At 50.3% G+C, this 22,725-nt stretch overlaps 1 protein-coding gene across 1 annotated transcript in view; it reads right to left on the minus strand.

The window, feature by feature from the left end:
- The window catches only part of HPCAL1 (hippocalcin like 1), a 116,884-nt gene extending 95,742 nt beyond the window's left edge, over positions 1–21,142 (minus strand). The window contains exon 1 of the mRNA XM_061433331.1: positions 21,051–21,142. The gene's annotated coding sequence lies outside the window, so the exon portion shown is untranslated. The remainder of the gene's footprint in view (positions 1–21,050) is intronic.
- Between the last annotated feature and the right edge of the window lie 1,583 nt (positions 21,143–22,725).

The following is a 22,725-nucleotide window of genomic DNA, read 5'->3' on the forward strand; positions in this document are numbered from 1 at the left end:
TTCTTGCTTCCCTAGTAGTTCAGAGGTTAAAGCGTCTGCCTGCAATGTGGGAGACCCGGGTTCGATCCCTGAATTGGGAAGATCCCCTGGAGAAGGAAATGGCAACCTACTCCAGTATTCTTGCCTAGAGAATCCCATGGACAGAGGAGCCTGGTGGGCTATAGTCCACGGGGTCGCAAAGAGTCGGACACGACTGAGTGACTTCACTTTCTTTCACTTTCTTTTCTTGGGAATTGGGTTGAGGATTGACCTTTTCCAGTCCTGTGGCCACTGCCGGGTCTTCAAGATTTGCTGACATAATGAATGCAAAACCTTGATGGCATCCTCCTTTAGGGATTTGAATAGTTCTGCTGGAATTTCGGGAACTTCCCTGGTGGCTCACATCCATTAGCTTTATTAACAGCAGTGCTTCTTAAGGCCTTCTTGACTTCCCAAAGCTTCTCTGCAGGACACACCAAAAGAAACACCATGGCAGCTCTGGTCCCAGTGCTGGCGACTGAGGTCTGGTCAGCCTGATGCTGGTGCGGGAGGCCCGCTGGGACCCACTCTGAGCAGTCCAGTTCAGAAACAGGTGCAGGGAAAGCTCAAGAACCCTGGGTTCCTGGAGGCCCCACGGAGACAGCCCAACCCGGCCCAGCACCCCAGAGCTCACACCCATCCTGATCTGGCCTCCTGGAGCCAGAGAACTTGCACAAGCCTCCCTCTGAATCCCCGTGTCCTCATCTGTAAAACAGAGGTGGCCCCAGAGAAAACTCCCTGAGAAATGTGATTATGGCAGCCAACGGGTTAAAAGCACTGAGTTCAACCCAACAACTCCCCACCCTCCATACACACACACACACACACACACAGAACAAACAACACCCGGGCAGTTATTCACCATGATGATAAAGAATCCTATTTTCACCAAAGGTCAGTTAGACAGGTGAGGAAGGAACAGGAAACATCTCTTCACCCTCCCCTGCCTCTCTGGGAGCCTGGACCTGAATACCAGACCACTGGAGCCGGAGTGCTGTTGTCGTGGTAACCAAAGTCTTAACAACTTTGGCATTTCCACAACCTGTGATTGATCCAACTCTCAAAATTAACATTGTACAATGAAACGGCATTTGCATTTAATTTATTTTAATTGGCTTTTACATAACTAAACATCTTGGTTTCCACCCTTAATAACAACAGGGTGAGTGAGTTCTGAATAGTGGGACCCTTTAAACAGCAAGATGAAGGCAAATAATTTAAAATATTTGTGTTTGGAAAAATATTGCACTGATTTGCTAGAAGCACCTTTTTGCTTAATTTTCCTCTTTTTTTCTGAGAGGACAACAGGACCTTCTGCATCTTGAAATTCATCAACTGAAATTCAAACTGTTTCTGCATCACATTTAAAAATTAATGATTAGAATGCTTTTGGTGCATTAGTGCAAGGTGTGGGAAGCAGCAACAACAGAAATGTATGTGAGTTCCATGGGACAGAGTCTTTTTTTTTCCCGCATTGATGTACCCCTCATGCCTAGTAGAGTCCCCAGCACACAGTAGGCCTGAGATAACCATTTGTTGAATGAATGTGTATGTGTTCAGTTGCTCAGTGGTGTCTGACTTTTTGTGACCCCATGGACTATAGCCCACCAGGCTCCTCTATCCTTGGGATTTTCCAGACAAGAATACTGGAGTGGGTTGCCATTTCCTCCTCCTCCTTCCTGACCCAGGGATCAAACCCGCATCTTCTGTATTGCAGGTGGAATCTTTACCACTTGAGCTATCTGGGAAGTGAAGACCAACTCTCACTACCGAGATGAAGTGTGTATAGCACTCAGCTCAGTGCCAGGTACTTGAGCTTTTAGTAATACTATTTTCATTATTAATATAAGTGAGCTGAGGCTGCTGCCCCACAGGCACTGCTGGGCCTAAAGATACAGGCGCAGGTGGGAGAGTAGGGACCTCACCTGGGGACCAACACCTGGAACTGCCTCAGGCGCCCACCACCTGCAACAAGTCCAGCTGCAGATCCACCTACCAGAAGGGCTGCTTAAAGGCCTGATGCAAAGCCCAGCATAGACAAGACTGTCTAGTGTGCTTAGTCATGTACGACTCTTTTCAACCCCATGGATTCTAGCTCACCAGGCTCCTCAGTCCATGGGGATTCTCCAGGCAAGAGTACTAAAGTGGGTTGCCATGGCCTCCTCCAGGGGATCTTCCCAACCCAGGGATCAAACCCAGGTCTCCCGCATCTCCTGGTGGCTCATTACCGTCTGCACCATCAGGAAAGCCCAGACTCTCTAGACCAAGTGTGTTTGATCTCTGTTCTCTGGGGAATTCTGCCTACTGGGAAGAAAGATGTGTTGTTGTTTTTTAAACTGTTGTCCTCCCGCCTCCCCCAGAGATGCTCTGACACAGACAAAAGAGTCAGGTGCACAGGGAAAGGGATCAACTGACATGAAAAGCCCTGCTTGATTCTTGAAAGATGTGTGCGTGCCTCCTGGGGGAGGGGGCAGTCAGGGATTCCCAGCAGAGGGAACGGCAGGTGCAAAGGCCCAGAGGAGTGAGTGGTGACAAGGACCTGCCGGCCAGTGGAGTTCAAGACCTCACGTGGTGGATGAAAGGTTGGTCAAGAGGCCAGGCAGGGTCGAGGGTCACAAGGAGGGCCTCTCAGGCCATGCTTAGCATTTGAACTTTGCAAGCAAGGATTTGAGAGCATGGAGCAGCACAGAGAAGGCTTGTGCTGGGCTGGAGCTGGGGGTGGGCGGGTCTGGTGGGGTGTGGGGAGAGGCTGGGTCAGGAGAGCCTCCAGAAACTGACCATCACATGTGCAGGTGGTGAGTGCAGCACAGACGATGAAGCTGGAGAGACTGGGATGCACCTGGGGCATCTTGATGACTAACTTAGAGACCAGCTTGAAAGGATGGAGGGAAAGGGAAGCTGAGAAGGGGGTAAAACGTCTCCCAGCCCTCCCCCACCGCTTCCACATATCTGAGAAGCAGGGGTCTATCTGGGGGCTTGGGAATAGTAGACTCTGTTTTGGACATCCTATCAAAACAACCTAAAACCCACCAAACTGTGGCTTAAACAAGAAAGGCTTTTCTTTGTGTCCAGGGCGTGGGCAGCAGTTCAAGAATGCCATCAAGGACCGAGAGTCTTCTTCTGCTCCACCATCCTTAGCACGTGGATTTCAGCCTCGTGATCACAGGATGGCTGCCCTATTTCCACAAATTACATCTGCTTTCCAGGCAGGAAGATGAATGGGCCAAAAGCTTCCTGTCTTGGGACTCTGGCTGTTTATTCAGGAAGGGAACAGGGATAGGAGCGCAAGCCAATGGCCTCGAACTCATCTAACTGGCCAAAACTCCTGGGGTTCTCCTGGCTGGAAGGTGGCGCCTTTCGTTGTCCAGTCTCTGAGCACAGGGGCCCTCATATTTGCTATTCGCTGTGCCTGCCACCCTGCTCAGCTTCCACGTGACCAGCTCCCTCATTTTTTCCAGTCTTTGCTCAAATGTCACCTTCTCATTAGGCTTTCTCTGATCACTCTACTTAAAATTTCATTTCTCACCATCCCTCATAAATACCTCTGGTCCTTCACTAAACTTATTTCTTCCACACCTCCTTTTTCTTCTTTTTGGCTGTATCATATGGCTTAGGATGTTAGTTCCCCTTGGGATCGAACCTGGGTCCTCAGCAGTAAAAGCCCAGAGTCCTAACCACTGGACCGCCAAGGAATTCTCCCTTTGTTCCCCCTCACATCTTCTATTATCACTATATTATACTAAATTACCATATTTTATTATGTATACACTATACTATACTCTGGGCTTACCAGGTGGTGCTAGTGGTAAAGAACTCACCTGCCAATGCAAGAGACATAAGAGACGTGGGTTCGATTCCTGGGAAGATCCCCTGGAGGAGGAAATGTCAACCCGCTCCAGTATTCTTGCCTGGAGAATCCCATGGACAGAGGAACCTGGTGGGCTACAGTTCATAGGGTTGCAAAGAGTTGGACATGACTGAAGCAACCTAGCATCCATATTATATCATATACTACAGTATTACAGTATTATGCTACATATTGAAAGTTTACATATAAAGTTTACATATAGTTTACATATAAAGTAAACTTTAGTTTACTGCTTCTTGTGTTCAGCTAGAAACATAAGCCCTGAGAGTACAGGATTTCCACTGGATATTCTCTAGTGCAGAGTCTGGCACACAATGGGAGCTATGTGAATGAATGAATGAATGAGGGTTGGCTCATGAGAGAGCACCTTTCCCAACCTAGGCATTCTCCCCAAGCCCAGTCTCTGCTTAAAGGGAGACTACTCACTACATGGTTCCTGCCCTTAGGAGCCCCGGGCCAGGAGGTGACTGGCCAGGACCAGAGCTTTGCATATGGCATGGCCGTGTGAGCCAGAGCAGCCGTGCCCCAGGAAGAGCAGACGCCTGAGCAGGCCCAGGGGACTTCTTGGAGGAGGCAACCCCTGAGCAAGGCTAGGAGTTGTGAAGGCAATCTGAGACGGTACAGGGGCAAGCAGAAGGGTGTAGCAAATGCTCCTGTCCTCAAATGGTCGAGAATCATAACCCCAAACCCCAGCACCACTCCCTTAGCAAGGAGGCCAGATATGAAGAAAGTCCCTTTCAAAAAGAAGAATAAAGAAAAACGTCCCTGAGAGTTTTCTACCAAGTCCCCATCCCACCCCTCAGTCACTGACAAAGGTGTACCACACAGCTGGCTGTAATCCAGGAGCGGGTTTAAGGGGAGCTGCTTGCTCAATATATGATCTGACCTGAGCCAAGCTGACTGCCCATATTTCAATAAATGTCTTTAATCTGAGCAGTAAGTTCCCAGGCTGCCCAGCACACAAACAGCCAGTCACTCCCCTGCCCAGCAGGGGACAGGAGCAAAGACGGAGCAGATCCAATGTTCCAGAAGGACGGAGGAGCAGATACAGATTTCCACGTCCTTTGTGAGGCTCGGACAGAACATTCCCCAGCTCTCTTCTATGGACTAACATCTTGCAGGTGGAAAATGAAAACCACAGGTTAATCCCAGATGAGAAAAAGGAAAAGGACAGAAGACTGGGAATTCAAATTCCACAGATGGAGCCAGAAAGACCCTGCTTTTTTAGGCAATCATGTGTCAAGGGCAGCAGGATGTGAATAAAAAGGTTGGTGATGGTGATGGTGGTGATGGTGGTGATGGTGATGGTGGTGATGGTGGTGATGGTGATTGTGGTGATGATGGTGGTGATGGTCCTTACATTTATACAGCAATTTGGAGTTTATAAGAAATGTAATGGCTATTTTTACAACAATCCTAAGAGGGACATTCTATACTTCCCATTTCACAGATGAGGCAACAGATGTTCCAGGGCAGTGCCTGGCAGACCCAAGGGGGACCTGCATGAAGAAGGTGAGGGTGGGTGGTGTTTGAGCCTCAGGGAGGAGAACAGGATTGAGACAGAGTGATAGAGGAGCCTTTTTCTCCTTTGAAAAGAATGACTCTGTTCCCTGTCCATTAGATGGGAAGGAAGTCAAGGCAGGATCAGGAAGAGACATCTCCAGTTCCGTTCAAATTGGAGCTCAACTAGTCAGGATGTCCCTAAGCCCAGGGCATGTGGGACCTGTTTCCCTGTTCAGATCACAGCATCCTCTGAGGCTATGAGACCGAGATCTCTGTTCAAATCCACAGGGTGGAGTCTGCCACTTTCTCAACCTCACCGACACCCAACAGAGTCACCAACTCTGTTCCATGACCAGGGGCAGCCTCTTCAGACTGTGACAATCCCACTCAAGGTCCCAACCAGTTAAGGAGCTTGTGCAAAACGGGCTGTCCAGCGGTGGGGCTGCAGGAGGCCTGTGCTCATTACCAACCCGCAGAAGGGAAGGATAAGAGAGGATGTGCCTTCTGCTGAGGAAGTGACTGCAAAGAAGCACAGGGTGGGAGAGAGAGGCTGGGACGCCCACCATGGGCCTCCAGCTGCTGATGCTGGGACAGGGGGCGGGGTGCTCTGTTTCTGTGAGATCAGAGGATGCTGAAGCCGAATGGGATGCAGCAAGGAAGGAAACTGCCAGGTTTTTGACAAGACCCAGGGGGTACAAGGAGCTTTCTACACAGTTAACCATCAAGCGGTTGCCTTTAGAAACTGTTAGATGGAGAGAGACCCAAGAATAGGCATGAATAGAATTTTTTCATGTATAAAATTATGATAAGCAGACTGATAAAGCACTGTTGCACATTCTGGAAAATGCTCGTGAATAAAAACAGCTCAAACAAGTCAGCAGCTATGTCATCCCTCCAACAAGGCCCAGCCCCCTCGCCCTGTGGGACAGTGAGCGGGGTTCAAGGCCCCTGGTTTGGCAGTGGCTGACAATATAAACCAGGGCAGCTCAGACCAGGGCCCCCCTTGGCTTCCGGTTGCCTTGGGTCACAACCTTAATATAAGCTGCACAAGGGCAGGCCCACCACCATCTTGCTCATCAGTGTATCCCCCAGCTTGGCTTATGACACAGAATTATCAAACTAATTTGTTCAACTGTCTGGGGCAATCACATTCACACTGAAGAGAGCATTCTTAGTTTTATTAAAAGATTTTTTTTCCAGTTGCTGTTTCAGGATGGGTGTTCCTTCAATGCATTTTAAGCATTTTGATAGGAAAAGTAGGGTTATACAGCATTATAAATTAAGCAAACAGAACGAAGGGCAAAATCATGTCAGAAATCCCCTTGTAAGTCAATAAAACATCGGACCTTTGTTTAGAAAAATTTAATTCACAAACACAATTTCAGGAATATCACAGAAAGTGAGGTTTATTCCTTCTCCAGGACAAATGAGATACCCAGGAAACCAGTGGGACACACCCGTCTCCATGGTAACCTACCTGTCTCCAGTGACAGGAGAGCTTCCTTCCTGCCGCCCTGTGGAATGACACAATAACCTAACAACTGGCTTTCAAAAATAACAATTTCGGAACACAGGAGCCAGACTAATTTTTGAAAAATATGATTTCCTCATGGTGAGCATTCTGAAGTAATTAACCAGATGTGCATGTAATTCTGCTGGCAATTATATTTTTTCTCAAGATCATAAATATGGACGCTAGATTATCCAAGAAACTATAAGCTGGCACTAAGCAAGTAGCAGAGGCAGCCTCTGATTTCTCACATATTATAGCAATATTATTTGCCTAGAGAGACAGCCCAGCCCCAAGCATCCCTCCCCTTCATTCACTCTGAAATTAATCTTTCATATTAGCCAATTTCTCTGATGGCTGGCTTCGCCTTCATAACTTTCCACTGCTGACTCAATATCCTGGACTCAGACAGATTAAACCCCTGAAAAATGATGGGAATAACAGCCTAAGAAGCCTTTTGGAGGGACACCACTGAAAGTCAGGCATGGCCCTAAGAAGTACTGAGATGGCCCTGCTCACCAGCCCATAAATAAAGACAGTCAATCCAATGTGAGCCCAAGGTCAAGTCAAGTCAACCCAACATCAACCCAAGTCCAAGGCTGAAGCAGCAAAGGCATGGGGCAGGGGGAAGGACTATCCCTGGGAGTCCTTCAATTCACAGCTGAAGACCAGCAGTTCCACTCTGGGGGAGTCAGGAAGGAAGAGCCAGGATGGGGTACCAAAAGTGTTATTTTCAAAAACAGGAGCTGAAAAACATCAGCCTGAGAGACAAATAGTAAAGGAGATTATTCCTGGAAGAAGGCCACTGCATGAGCACTTGGTGATGAGAACAGAGAAGGAAAAGCGGGGGCAGGTAGGTCCGAGGACATCAAACCACCTCACTAAAACCTTGTTAAAACACCCAGCATCAACACAGCAGGACGCTCGAAGCCTCCGTCCAGGTCAAGACACAAAGTGAACGCCCAGATTCAAGCAGCACCTGCTGATTATATACAAACTCTACCCCTGCCATGTTGAAATGGTGAATTCCTTGGGAGACTTGGAACGATTTTTTTTTTTTTTTTTGGAACGATTTTTTTATATCCAAGTTAATAGAGTTACTCAGTATTGAATTTAGATGAGATTAACAAATTCTAATAATGTAGTATGATAAATTTCCATTAATTCAAATCATCACAAGTATCGAATTTATGGGTTCCAGCTAGTCTGACTATAAAAAGAAACTTTGCTAAGTAAATTAAGAGGATAAACAAGATTATCAGAGGAATGCCTTCTTGAGGCTCCTTTTTAAAACCTTTTTTTTTTTCCCCCAATTGCAAAACAAATATAGGCCCATGGGTGAAAATTTAGAATGTACAGCAACACACACACACACAAAAGAGAAACTCATGATCCCACGGAGCTTCCCAGGTGGCTCAGTGGTAAAGAACCTGCCTGCCAATGCAGGGGACATGGGTTCCATCCCTGGGTCGGGAAGAGCCCCTGGAGGAGGAATTGGCCTCCAGTATTCTTGCCTGGGAAGTCCAATGGACAGAAGAACCTGGCAGGCTACAGTCCATGGGTCACAAAGAGCTGGACATGACTGAGCGACTGGGCACACACGCACACACAATCCTGCCAGACTCGACTGCTGTTAACAGTTCAGCATATTTCCTTCCCTTCTATTTTCTCTGATCTTTTTTTCCCTTCTAAACATAATGGGAATGAAGTTGTCTGCACAGTTCTACATCTTGCTTTCCAGCCCCGTATTTAGACGACACATTTAAATTGCTTGTTTTCAACCCCTTTAGCAAACACCTACTAGCTTACTATCAGAAATGCGTTCATTTCAAAAAATTCTCTGTAACTCATTAAAAAGACCAATTTGAGGTGAAAGCCAGTCAGGAATTTACATCAGTACATACACTCTTATCTGAAAATAATACAGTCACTTGTCTTGTACAATACTCCCTACTTCTGACTTCTCTCTGGTTTACAGTTAGTCAAAACATGAAGCTCAGTTCACCAGTTTCTTAGATCATGAGTGGCATGACCTCCCAGGAAAAAATAGAAGTGCCCCATTACACCCAGGAGGGCAACATCTACATCCTCTAACTGGCTTTTCTTGCCAGCATGTCCTCTTAGAGGAATTGTAAACAGTTTCCAAGAAAGGCGTAGATCTAGAGCCTAAGATCTCAGCTCAATTACCAACCTTCTTCCGTGCTCCCACAGCAAATACCCCGCTAAAATCAGGCTCCTCCTTGGTACCGGGAGTCCTTGTCTTCTTAATCTCAGTTTCCTTAAGACATGGCACCATCCCGGGCACAGGAAGTTATAAAAAGGCCTTGAATGGATGGATGGATGAAATACAGAGAAGTCCTCTCCCTAACCCCAGTACATTCTGCCCGACCCCTTCCTTCTAGTTTGCGCTCCACAAATGGGTTCTTCAGTATTCTCAGTCTCTCTGAATGGTAATACCAGCTCCTCACATAGCAATTGCATCTGTTTCCTAAGAGGTTTTTATTTGTTTGTTTGTTTGGAGGGGCTGACTCTTCCTTGTAGTGTGTGGGCCTCTCTAGTCGGGCGCATGTCCTGAGACATGTGGGATCTTAGTTCCCTGATCAGAGATCGAACAATATCCCCTGCAGTGGAAGTGCAGAGTCTTAACCACTTGACCGTCAGGGAAGTCCCTCATGTTTACATTTTTAAGCATTTTTCCTGGTTTGTAGAGTGGGCAGAGAATTTAGAGGCTATCTAGCCCCAAGCTGCTTTGACAAATGAGGAAACTGAGATCTGGAGAGGAAAAACCGCTCACACCAAGTGAAAGCCAGACAATAACAGGATGGCGGGGGGATGGGGTTCTCTCCACCAGCCCACGAAGCTGCAACGCCTTTCAGACCACTGTCCTGCAGTTCCCATGAACGTGTAAAACACTCGCCACCAGCGACCGCACAGAAAGCAGCATTAGTGCACTGAACCATCCAATCACACATTCAGGCCTGCCCAGCAGGCCCCTTAGCCAAGGTGCTAAGTTTTAAATAATTCAATTCACCCACCACCCTACAGTTGAGAGAAGAGGATGGTTCAGCCACACATCTGGACATCCACTGTATCCCAGGCTCAGTGCCAGGAATCGGGGCGCCACAGAGAAGAAACCCACAGGTCCCAGCCTGCAAAAAGGCCCACTGCCCTGAGAGAGGCAGACAGCTGGGTACTCAATCTGTGAGGTTAGGCTCTGGAGAAGCTCATCAGCAAAGGACCTGGAGAACATACCTGGAAGCCTGAGCGGACTGTCCTCCCAGGAGGGGCAAGGGTGACACTGGCTCCCCACTGGGCCTAAAAGAATGAGGGGTGAATCCTCCAGGGCCCTCCAGCTAGACAGACAAGCATACATCTTATATCTTGTGCACGCACACACATACACTAGTTCCACTTATCAGAGAGGGATACATTCCAAGACCCCCAGTGGATGCCTAAAACTGCAGTCAGTACTGAACCTTATATATGCTATTTTTTTTTCCTATACAAATACCCCTATGATAAAGCTTAATTTATAAATTAGGCACAGTAAGAGATAAACAACAATAATAATAAAATAGAACAATTATAACAATTCACTGGAATAAAAGTTATGTAATACGATCTCTCTTTCTCTGTCAAAATATTGTCTTATACTGTACTCATCCTTCCTATGATGACATGCGATGATAAAATGCCTCCACGAGATAAAGTGACTGAATAACACAGGCATTGAGATGTTACGTTAAGCTTCTACTGACCTGATGCTGTGTCAGGAGGAGGGCCATCTGCTTTGGGTGGTCCTGGATCACTGAGCCAGGGGGACAGAGTGGGACAGTGTGAGATTTCATTATGCCACTTAGAATACCACGAAATGCAAAACTGGGGAATTGTGCCTTTCTAGAATTTTCCATTTAACATTTCTGGGCCTCGGTTGAGCATGGGTAATTGAAACCGTGGAAAGTGAAACCCCAGATGAGGGGAGACTACTCTCTAAACATGTATAGATTGGTTCATTATAGAAATTGGCTTACACGGTTTGAGGCCAAGAAGTCCTAGACTCTGCCATGCACAAGCCGGAGAATCAAGAAAGTCAGCAGTTCAAGTTCAAAGGCCCAAGAACCAGGAACACTGAAGTCCAAGGACAGGAGAAGACAGACATGCTAGCTCAAGAGAAGAGCCAATTCCTCCTTCCTCCATCTTTCTGTTCTACTCAAGCCCTCAGTGGATTAGCTGACGCCTCCCCACATTGCTGAGGACCATCTTCCTTACTCCATCTACTGAATAAAATGCTAATTTCTTTCAGAGACACCCTCACAGACATACCCATACATAATGTTTTACCAGCTACCTGGGCATCTCTTAGCCTTGTCACATAAAATTTAAAAATAAAATTTAATCTGACACATAAAATTAATCATCACAGATGAGATCTTTCTAAGCATCATCCCGATTAGTTATTCTCTGAGGCCATTTTCAGAGTAACATTCCATCATCCACCCATTCGGGGGCTCTGTGCCTACCATCCTGTGGTAACTCTCTTCATTAACCCCCTAATAGGAGGGGGCATCCCCCAAAGAACAGCAAATATAGCAGAAACGGGCTAGGAGCTGCAGCAGCCAAACGCTGGGAAGCAATGCTGAGACTGAGTAATGATGACGCTTATAGTGATGCTAGTAATCACGATGGTGATGGTGATGATGAGGATAAGGATGATGTGGTTGAACTAGAGAGCCAGCAACTGGCCCAGGACAACACACGGGGGAAGGAGCTATGAGTGGGGGGAACACAGTGAGACCTTGACCCTGCTTGAGTGTCCCGGGTCCAGAGAACCTGGAATCCTTTACCTGTGCTACACCTTCCCCTCCCCTACTCACACCAACCATGCTGAAACAATTCCCAAATGCCTAAGTTTTCACTTTACAGCTAGCTCTGAGAACTATCAGCCAGGCCATATTGTTTTTAGGTCAGGTAATAGCGAATCCCCTAGAACATATGCTAATAAAAAGCCGCAATCCTTTATCCTGTCTTTAGAGAGAAAGAAGAGGAAAACACAATCCCCAGAGAATAAGAAAGCCTACGTTTGGCCAGCAAGAGAGCGGGGGCCTCAGCATCTGTCCCAGGCCTGCATGTGCCTTTACTTACCGGGAGGAAGAAAGACCCCCAAATGAGCCGGAGCAGCCACTACGCCCCCCACCCCTGGACGCTGTGCCAGGCTGCCCAGGCTGCGTCACCAGTGGTGGCACTAGCCCCGGTCACTGAAGGATCTTTAATAAAGCCTGGCTCCTGCCGCCGCCCCACGCTCTGGGGAGGGCGGGGAGGGACAGAGAGGGCGAGCCTACCACCAGTCCTGTCCCCCCTCCCCTCAGGGGACACCACCCCCCGCCCCCCAACGACTCAGCCACGCCGGTAAATACAGAAAATTGCACGACGTTGTCACAATCATCTTGAAACCCAGGCGATTGATTCGGAGAGGTTCTCAATTCTCTAGAAACCCAGGCAATTGATTCGGAGAGGTTCTCACTTCCCTCCAAAAGTAGATTACAGAAGCAGAGAGGACAGAGAGGATGGGAGTGACAGGGAAGGGTAGGGAGCTGCCATCAATTCTGTTTTCTGGAAAAGTCCTGTTAAAGCACAGGAAGGAAGCTGAGACCTGAGCATTTTGCTGATGGAGGGAAAATGGCGCTTGTGATCCATACCTGCGGCTGCTCGGAACCTCAGTCCTGCCCACATTGCCAGCGGTCCCCTTTAGCCCATCGGCACCCACTTGTCCAAACTAATAAATGCTTTCCAAGCGCCCCAGGGGGAAAAGAATTGGGAGGACGGGTGTGTCTCTTAATGGTTGCGGAAGAACCCGCAGCCCTCCAAGTTCAGGGTCACCGTGGCTGCATCAGGGACCCTGAGAGACTCTACAGAAGATGCAAGCTGGGACAATCCAATGTGGCAGCTCCCCAAACGCCAAATAATGATACCCCTCCCACCCCGCGCACCCAGCTCCCTTCCACACACATTCACAGGCTCTCACATCACGTGCCTGGTGACCTCAGTCTGGGTCAAAATGTGCCTAATGAAACCAAATTTGGAAAGAAATCCTCAGTGCCAAGGAAGAACTACAGCCTCCTCCATTTCTGCAGACAGGTGACCAGCCCAACGGGTCTTCTATATCCAGGCTTCATGAGATTGTCTGATGGGGGGCCTAGAACCCCTTCTTGTTCCTGAGTAAGTTCAGGCTCAGAAAGCCTCACTTGGCCAATAAACCACAGAGTAGACATGGACCAGAACCCCCATCCCTGGTCTTTCCACCTGACCCCACCCCTGGTCTTTCCCCTGGTATATTGCTGCAACAACCCCGATCTCTTAGGAAGAAACAAGACACCGCCACTGTCCACTGTGAAAGCTCTCTGAATCAGTGGGGGAGCAAGACCACTTGTGACCTGGGTGTCTACACACCAGGCCCACGTGGACCCATACACACTGGGTACACAGTTTCTGTGTCTCGGGCTGCACACTTGTAAAATGAAGTTTCCTTCTTCCGCTCCTTTCCTCAGAGAACAAAAATGATGCAAGAAGAAACTTCTGAAACCCACAAGGCATGAAAACACAAGTATTCCCTCCCTTCCCCAGGGCCTCCCTCCATCTACAGACCAAGAGATCTCTCTGCATGTCTCACACTTACACTGAGTCACTCCTACATGGTCAGCTGTGAGCCAGGTATGAAGGAGTTTACATTGCTTGAGAGGCAATGGCAGGAAAAACTGCAGGGCAGCCCCTAACTAGCAAATATGCATGGAAAACAAAGTAATTCTTGGTTCCTCTATTTTCTGATTTGGGCATTCTCCCTCCACGTTTTCATTTCAAAAAATGAGTTTGATCCCACTTGCCTCACACGTACCTGCTGAAGTAATCCAGTGCAGCAGGGCCTCACAGCACAATGACACGCACTGTATTTTTTAAAAAAATATTTACTTATCATTGGCTGCACTGGGTCTTCATTGCTGTGCACAGTGTGGGAGGCTGGTCTTTCTGTAGTTGTGGAGAGTGGAGGCTACTCGAGTGCCGGTGCGCAGGCTTCTCACTGCAATGGCTTCTCTTCCAGCACGGCGCAGGCTCTAGGGCACACGGGCTTCAGCACTTGCAGCACACTGGCTCAGTACTTGTGGCTGGTGGCCTTAGTGGCCCGGTGCAGGGGTGATCTTCCCAGACCAGGGATCAAACCAGTGTCCTCTGCATTGGAGGGCAGATTCGTAACCACTGGACAACCAGGGAAGGCCACCCTGTACTTTAAATTCCAATACCTTGCTGGATACTCAGGAGTTCACACAAGAAACTTAAGGGAGGCAACTTCATTCAGGCCAGTCAACATGCTCTGGGCCTTCCAGGCGCCCGGTGCTGTGCCAGGTGGTAGACAAGGGGCCAATGAGACCTGAGGCTCCTTCCAAGAGCTTGCCAACCCCCAGGGAGAGAGCACTGGCTCCTTCAGAAGCCAATTCTAATTGGAAGACTCCAAGAAGGCCTCCAGGAAGAGGCCCTCAAGCCAAATCTACAAAGCAGGGAAGAAAAGGCAAATCAAGAGACAGAAAGCCAGAGGGTGATTGCCCGGGGCCAGGGGTGGGAACAGGGAGTGACAGCTTATGGGCATGAGGGAGCCTTCCAGGTAAGGGAAACATTCTAAAACTGGGTTGTGTTGTACAACTCTGTAAGTTTACTTAAAAGTATCAAATAATACACAATTTTTGGCTGTGCAGTGAGGCTTGTGGGTTCTTTAGTTCCCCAACCAGGGAGCAAATCCTTGCCCTTGGCAGTGAAAGCATGGAGTCCTAACCACTGGACCACCGGGGAAGTCCCATCAAACAATACACTTTAAATGGGTACACTTACCCCAATGTTCATCGCAGCACTGTTTATAATAGCCAGGACATGGAAGCAACCTAGATGTCCATCAGCAGATGAATGGATAAGAAAGCTATGGTACATGTACACAATGGAGTATTACTCAGCCATTAAAAAGAATACATTTGAATCAGTTCTAATGAGGTGGATGAAACTGGAGCCTATTATACAGAGTGAAGTAAACCAGAAAGAAAAACACCAATACAGTATACTAACGCATATATATGGAATTTAGAAAGATGGTAACAATAACCCTATGAACGAGACAGCAAAAGAGACAGTGATGTATAGAACAGTCTTATGGACTCTGTGGGAGAGGGAGAGGGTGGGAAGATTTGGAAGAATGGCATTGAAACATGTAAAATATCATGTATGAAACAAGTTGCCAGTCCAGGTTCGATGCACGATACTGGATGCTTGGGGCTAGTGCACTGGGACGACCCAGAGGGATGGTATGGGGAGGGAGGAGGGAGGAGGGTTCAGGATGGGGAACACATGTATACCTGTGGCGGATTCATTTTGATATTTGGCAAAACTAATACAATTATGTAAAGTTTAAAAATAAAATTAAATTAAAAAAAATAAATGGGTACACTTTACGGTATGTAAATTATACCTCAATAAAGTTGTTAATTTAAAAAGTCTTTAAAGACTGAAGTAGGAATTTAGTGGATCAAGTCTGGTGGGAGGAGAAGGAAGACACCGTGTCCACTGGCCTGCCTCACCCTCGGAGTCCCACTTCCAGCCTCCCCGGGTCCCCAGCTGCCTCCAGAAACATGTCATCCTGCAGCTCAAACAGTGCTTCTCCCCAGGCCTGGGGCCAAGGCAGGAGCTGCTCTCCAGGCACCTGTCAACTCCACCAGCTCATTGGATGGTCTCCCCACCCCACAACTGCAACCAAGCTCCCCGGACAGGGATGAAGCCCAGGCCCAGCTTTCAGAGTCAGGCTTGGAGCAAGGCTACAGAAGGTGTTTAGCAGTGGGCTTCTCTGGTGGCTCAATCTGTAAAGCGTCTGCCTACAATGCAGGAGACCCGAGTTCAATCCCTGGGTCAGGAAGAACCCCTGGAGAAGGAAATGGCAACCCACACCAGTACTCTTGCCTGAAAAATTCCATGGATGGAGGAGCCTGGTGGGCTACAGTCCATGGGACTGCAAAGAGTCGGACACGATTGAGCGACTTCACTTTCACTTTTCACTGAAGAAGAGAATGAACCTGGGGGGTGGTTGGGGTGGAAAGGGAGATGAAGAAATCAAAAAACTGACCTGAGGACAGCATGCCTGCAGCAAAGGAATACAAGCTGAGCTCCAGCCTGAGGGATGAGGCTTGGCTGGGTGTTGGGAAGTAGAGGCATGAGGGTGGGGAGAGGGGTGGGGCAACAGGGGGCTGACCCATTAGATGGGTGGAGAAAGAACGGAGAAGGGGCCAGAAACTCAGGGTGGGGTGGGATGTGTGGAGGGACTCTAGGCTCTGCTGTGATGTGTGGTAGCACAGAACACTTCAAACCAGTCCATCCTAAAGGAAACCAACCCTGAATATTCACTGAAAGGACTGATGCTGAAGCTCCAATATTTTGGCCACCTGATGTGAAGAGCTGACTCATTGGTTAAGACTCTGATGCTGGGAAAGATCGAAGGCGGGAGGAGAAGGGGACAACAGAGGACGAGATGGTTGGATGGCAACAAGTTCATGAACTTGGGCAAACTCCTGGAGATGGTGAGGGACAGGGAGGCCTGGTGTGCTGCAGTCCCTGGGGTTGCAAAGAGTCGGACACGACTTGGCGACTGAACAACAATGAAGTGTGAAGCACACAACAGCACTGGGTCGGAGCAGTGGAGAGCTCACCGAGGTGACAGCAGGTGCCCGACCAAGGGGACACCTCCCTTGCTGAAGGGGACACACAGCAAGGGAAGACCAGCTAGGATCACAGGGTATTCCAGCAATCGGGGAAGACCTCCCTGAGCAGAACGACACATCCCCCAAAACTTTCTTCCTGTGTCCAGGATCATGGCGGCTTTATCCAAGGAGTAAGAGTTGAACGATCCTGAGTGTTTCTTAGCCAAGGGTCAGAAACCTGTCACTAGCTCCTCAAAGAAGACTTCTCATCTAATGAGACAGGCCCACCCCAGTCTCCTGGCTTCCTGTCAACTTGGGTTGTACCTGAAACTAGAAAAAGAAACAAATACCCAGGAAACACAGCAGCTGGATTAGCAAGTGGGGGTGGGGGTGAGGGGTGCACTGGGTTTATGAAGGAATATAAGTACCTGACAAGTGAAAGTCGCTCAGTCGTGTCCCACTACAGTGGGAAAAAAATAAAAGAATACTGGAGTGGGTAGCCTAATCTTTCTCCAGGGAATCTTCCCGACCTAGGAATCGAACCAGGGCCTCCTGCATTGCAGGCAGATTCTTTACCAGCTGAGCTACCAGGGAAGCCCCTCTGAAGGAAAATGAAAAGGTAAAAAGAAAGCATCCTGGCTACCCCAATGCAGCAGGGGAGGGAGCCTGAGGCCTTTCAGAAAGTGTCTTTACTTAGTCACGTGTCACGAACACCAAGATGTGAAGCTTTGCCTCTGAAATTCAATTTGACTTGAAATGACACAGCCAAGGTGAGGCTCTCTGAAAGGATTCACTGTGCTTTTCAGATGATTTTCTAAAAAATTCTTTAGACTTGCACCTTGCTCAGTGCCTAATACACGTTCCACCTGTCAAACTGTATGGATTACCTGAAGTTACATGAAATCCACACTAGTAGATTCCAACGCATTTTTTTCCCTTCTTTTTGGTGGAAAGTGATTTGAAAGAGTTTTTTCCCATGTGGCAAGAGGCACCAAAAAACCCTAAGTCTGCTCTGCTGTCTCCATACACAATTACCCTCCATCATCCTGATTGGAAACTGAGCCCAAAGGGAAGAGGATAAGACCCACACGAGATGCACAGATCTGCAGCCTTGCGGGTGGGCATGAAAACATATAAGGAACCCGAAGAGACTACAGGAGAATGGTGAGTCCCAGAGTAGAGTGTGATTAAGCCTCCAAGGGCTCTCTTTCCCCAGCACAATGACATCAGGGGCTGACAAACTAGCAAAACACACATAATCCCCCGTCAAGTCTGAGCTGGCAACTCATAAACTGGAAGCATCAACCTGTAACAAACAAGCACAGTTTAGGTCTTGCTGGAACACTAAATTCTCATACAAACCCAATCCTCAACCTAGATAAAATGTCAGCTGCAGACAGGCTTACTCTGCAGTGCCAAATAAACTCTGGGGCTCCTCATTAATTTAGTATCCTGGATTATCAGACCATGGCACTTCACCACTTTCAAAGGGGCAAGGCAAGGTCTTATCGTAAGTTTGGGGGAAGGTCTGTTGGAGGAAGGGGAAGACGGACTACTCGGATGCACAGATACTCACCATGGTATTTCATGTTAATGTTGAAATTATGTGTGCGGAGCCCTGAGGGCAGGAATTGCAAGCCCTGGATGACAGCCCTACCTCTGCACCAGATGAAACTCCACAGAAGCTCTAGGTAGAAAGGGGGCTTGGTGAGCGCAAGGCCAGGGCTAGGGAGTGTGGGCCAACGAGACCCCACTCCTTGACCTTCTGTTTTTCTAATTCTGCACAGCCCTGCGGCCAGAAAGGGACTTTAGAAGAAATCCTAAAGGAATTTGTTCAAGCTTTTTGTCTTGGAGTCTTTCTCGAGAAGGGCTTGTTGAAAATGAGTGGGTCATTGGCTAGTGTTGGGGCAAATCTCTGTTCTCCTGTGCATCTGACTCCCAAAGCAAGGTCTCCCAAATTATTATCACACATTGACGTATGCGTCCCAGCTTACAAAAATCGGAACACAAATGGAGCAGGCAAGGCGAGAACATGGCACCACATCCCATGGCAAGCCAGAGGCAGAGTCCCTGGCCCTTTCTTCCAACACATTATCCAGTAAAACCTCAAAAGCTCAGTAATTACAGGCACTTTCAAAAGTGAAACAGAAAAAGATCTAAGTCCATGACACTGGTTTCCTTAAGACAAAGAGCTGGTTATAACTCAGCGGGAGGGGGAAATCCCAGCTTTTGGTCTGTCTTCTGAGCAGACAAAGTCAGACTGATTTTTTTTTTTTAATATTATTGTTGAAATCTGATTATGAGGATGAGAATAGGATTCAGATCAAGAGCCCTCTTCTCCTCTAGGATATAAAATCTTTTTATGGAAACACGAAAAGCAGGTTGCATTCTTAGTGTGCTCCTAACACGAACTGAGGATGACAAATTAGCTTATTATTCAGTTCCCCTGGCCTGCAATCACTGTGGATATCTCAGGGCTTGGGTCCCAGCGGAAGGCAGACCAAAGGAACTGAGCCAGAGGTTTCTGCTCCTGTGTCATAGAAGCCTGCGGAAGCTTCCTTGAGAACACCAGCCGAGAGCACTGAACACTTGGAAAGGCACCCGGACCCAAGCGCAGCCCCTGCCCACTCCATGCCAGCGTTTCATTTTGAGAACCACATGTACCATGAGGTCAGCTGCTCCTTTGCTGAAAGTTGTTTTTTGGTTTTGTGTTTCTTTTTTTTTTCCCCCGTGTGAAAAGGGTCCTGAAAGGAAGAAACCAGAGATGAAGGGGAGGAATCCCAGGCTATGGCAGAAGGCAGGCGGCAGAGCAGCCCTGGCCAGCTCGCCCTGCTGGATCTGAGCAAGCGCTCTGGTGTGGTTGGCCGGACTCCGCCTGAAAGCGAATGCTGGTTAGAGCTGCGTGCACAGTCACTGCAGTTCAACGAGCAGCAGGTTTGACACTAAACATTAAAAATTAAGGCGTGGGACTTGGAGAAAAGAGTCCCACGCAGACCCTCAGCTTCCTGCACAAGGCTGATCAGAGGGAAAAGGGATATTGGGGGGGTGGGGGGGTGGACGGGGTGCAGAACGTAGAGCGTTCGATGCCAGCGCCCAAGGCAGGACTCGCCATCCTGACAATCATGCTCCTCTAGGGGGTAATGGATGTTGGCGGGGAGGAAAAGGGGGCAGCCTTCCCGTGACCAGGCCTGGTCAGGGATGCCCTGGGAGCCCGAGATGCGTCTGTGCGGGGAGTGCCACTTTCTCACCGCTGGGCTCCCAGATGGCAGATCCGCAGGCCCCCAGGGAGTAGGCACTTGTTGAACAAAAGGGCTCCTGACTCCCGCAGCCTCTGCTTTCGGCCAGGAGAGGGACCCCCGCTCGGGCGCGCCAGGCTTAGCGGCTGGAGAAGGGCGGGCGCCCGGCGCTGCGCGCTCCTGCACCTTCCAGGCGGCGGCGGCCAGGAGCCGCGGCGGGGAGACGGCGCCGCCGGCCGCCTAAACTTTCTCGGGTCTCCGAGCTTCGTGGTTAAGTTAGGGCGGCGGGAGAAGCACATGACACATGGGGCGGGGGATGGGGTGGGGGGTGGAACAGGAGCGTCTCCCACGATAAAGGGGTAAAGAAAGGATTTTTTTAAAGTGAGACGCTAATCCAGTTAACATAACACCTACTGTGTGCCCGGCACTCGGCCGAACGAGAGCGAGCTTCGATGTTTCTCATTTTATCCATCACGACAGACCCCGAGGAAGGGGGGAACTGTCTCCATTTGATAAGAAAACCGCGATCCGGGATGGTGGCGTATCGGGCACAGGTGGCGCGGGCGCTAGTCCCTGCGATGCCCCGGCTCCTAACTCCGCCGCAGGGCTCTGCCCGCGGCCCCTCCGCCTGGGAAGGGGCGAGCAGATGGCCGCTGCGCCGGCCCCCTCCCCTGGCCAGAGCGCACAGGCGACTCAAGTGGGCGGCGCGGACTTGTCCCCGGGTGGGGGTCGCCCGGCTGTCCCCAAAGCCCGGGCTAGCCACCCTCCACCCCCGGCCTCGGATCCCTGCTCTGTCTATAGCTCCGCACTGCGCCGGCCGGCCGGGACCCGCGCGGCTCTGCGCTCGGGTCTGGTCCGCCCACGCCCACCTTGCCCATCCGCACCCCGACACGCACAGCCGCTCACACACGATAAACACTCCGCGCACTGGTCCCCACCAGCAACTGCGCCCCGACACGATTCCACAAACGCAACCCCAGAATGTGCCGATTCCAGCTGCACACACGGATGCCCCACGAGGACACGCCATTCCAGGGACACACCGCCGTACTCAGTCAACCACAACTCCACAGCGCAGAGAAACACAATCACCCCGGCACACGCGCACACGCGCACACACACGCACACACACACGCAGAGAGCCCGACCGCAGCACACGCCCCGCTCCACCCGCAGCCCAACCCCTTTCCTACCTGCTCCGTCGCAGGACGCGATCTGCCGAGCTCCCCGAGCCCAAGTTCCGCGCCGCCGGCGCTGGGGGCGGGCACGGGCCGCTGCGAGGGACTGGCGCGCCGAGGCCGGGGAAGGGGTGCCTATGAGCGCGGGCCTCCGTGCGCCCGCAGCCGCCGCGCTGGCCCTGCGCTCATCGCCTCGCGGAAAGACAAAAGGAAGCCGGCAGAGAGGGAGGGAGCGAGGTGGAGGCGCCCGCGCGTCCGCAGAGCCGCCAGTTCGCCGCCTGCAGTCGCCGCGGCCCGCCCGCCAGCCCCGGGAAGGAAGGGGACGCGAAGGCGGGGCCCGGAGGCGGGGGCCGGAGGCGGGGCACGAGCTCAAGTTTCCTGCGGACCCGCCCCCGCTCGACCACGCCCTCCATTTAGCTCCGCCCACCAACCCACGGCGATCCCGCCCCCGGCTCTAACCCCTCCCCCTTCTGGCCCTGCAGCGCCCCGCCTCCGCCCTCTCCACGCCGGCCCCTTGCTGCCTTGACCGGGTCGCAGCCCGGCGGGGATCTCGAGGCAGGGGGCGGAACCAAGCTCCAGCTCCGCCTTCCTAACCTTTGGCCCCTGGCCTGAGAGTGTGGGAGAGGCCTGTGGGGCGGTGCCCGGGAGAGGACCGCCCCGCGTCCTCCCGGGTTCTCTGCCAGGAAGTGTGGCCCCGGTGGCCCAGGACGGGGAAGAAGCCTCTCAAGTCGCCCCAGGCCGCCGGCTAGGCCCCTTTTGGTACCACCCCCCTGCCCGTCCCGAAAGCAGATGGCACCAGCCTTCCCGCGCCTGGTTCAGGGAAGGAGCCCGGGGCCTGGCGGAGGGAGGCCTGGGTTCCAGTTCTGGTCGCCTTTGCTGACTCCAGGCCGTTTGGACAGGTCCATGGACTCCTTCGGGCTTCCCTGGTGGCTCAGCTGGTAATACACCTGCAATGCGGGAGACCTGGATTCGATCGCTGGATTGGGAAGATCCCCTGGAGAAGGGAATGGCAACCCACTCCAGTATTCTGGTCTGGAGAATTCCATGGACTATACAGCCCATGGGGTCACAAAGGGTTGGACACGACTGAACAACTTTCACTTATTTCACTTAGTATAACATCCTGAGGTTCATCCACATTGGAGCATGTGACATGATTTCCATCCATATTAAAGCTGAATACTATTCCATTATATGTAGAAGGGCTTCCTTGATAGCTCAGTTGGTAAGGAATCCGCCTGCAATGTGGGAGACCTGGGTTTGATCCCTGGGTCAGAAAGATCCCCTGGAGAAGGGAAAGGCTACCCACTCCAGTATTCTTGGGCTTCTCTTGTGGCTCAGCTGGTAAAGAATCTGCCTGCAATGTGGGAGACCTGGGTTTGACCCCTGGGTCAGAAAGATCCCCTGGAGAAGGGAAAGGCTACCCACTCCAGTATTCTTGGGCTTCCCTTGTGGCTCAGCTGGTAAAGAATCTGCCTGCAATGTGGAAAACCTGGGTTTGATCCCTGGGTGGGGAAGATCCCCTGGAGAAGGGAACAGCTACCCACTCCAGTATTCTGGCCTGGAGAATTCTATGGACTGTACAATCCATGGGGTCACAAAGAGTTGGACACGACTGAGCGACTTTCACTGACTTGGACTCCTTCAGCCTCGGTTTCCTCACCTGTAAAATGGACAGAAGCAGGCTTCT

Source organism: Bos javanicus, chromosome 11, assembly GCF_032452875.1.
Source record: "Bos javanicus breed banteng chromosome 11, ARS-OSU_banteng_1.0, whole genome shotgun sequence".
Classification (NCBI taxonomy): Eukaryota; Metazoa; Chordata; class Mammalia; order Artiodactyla; family Bovidae; genus Bos; species Bos javanicus.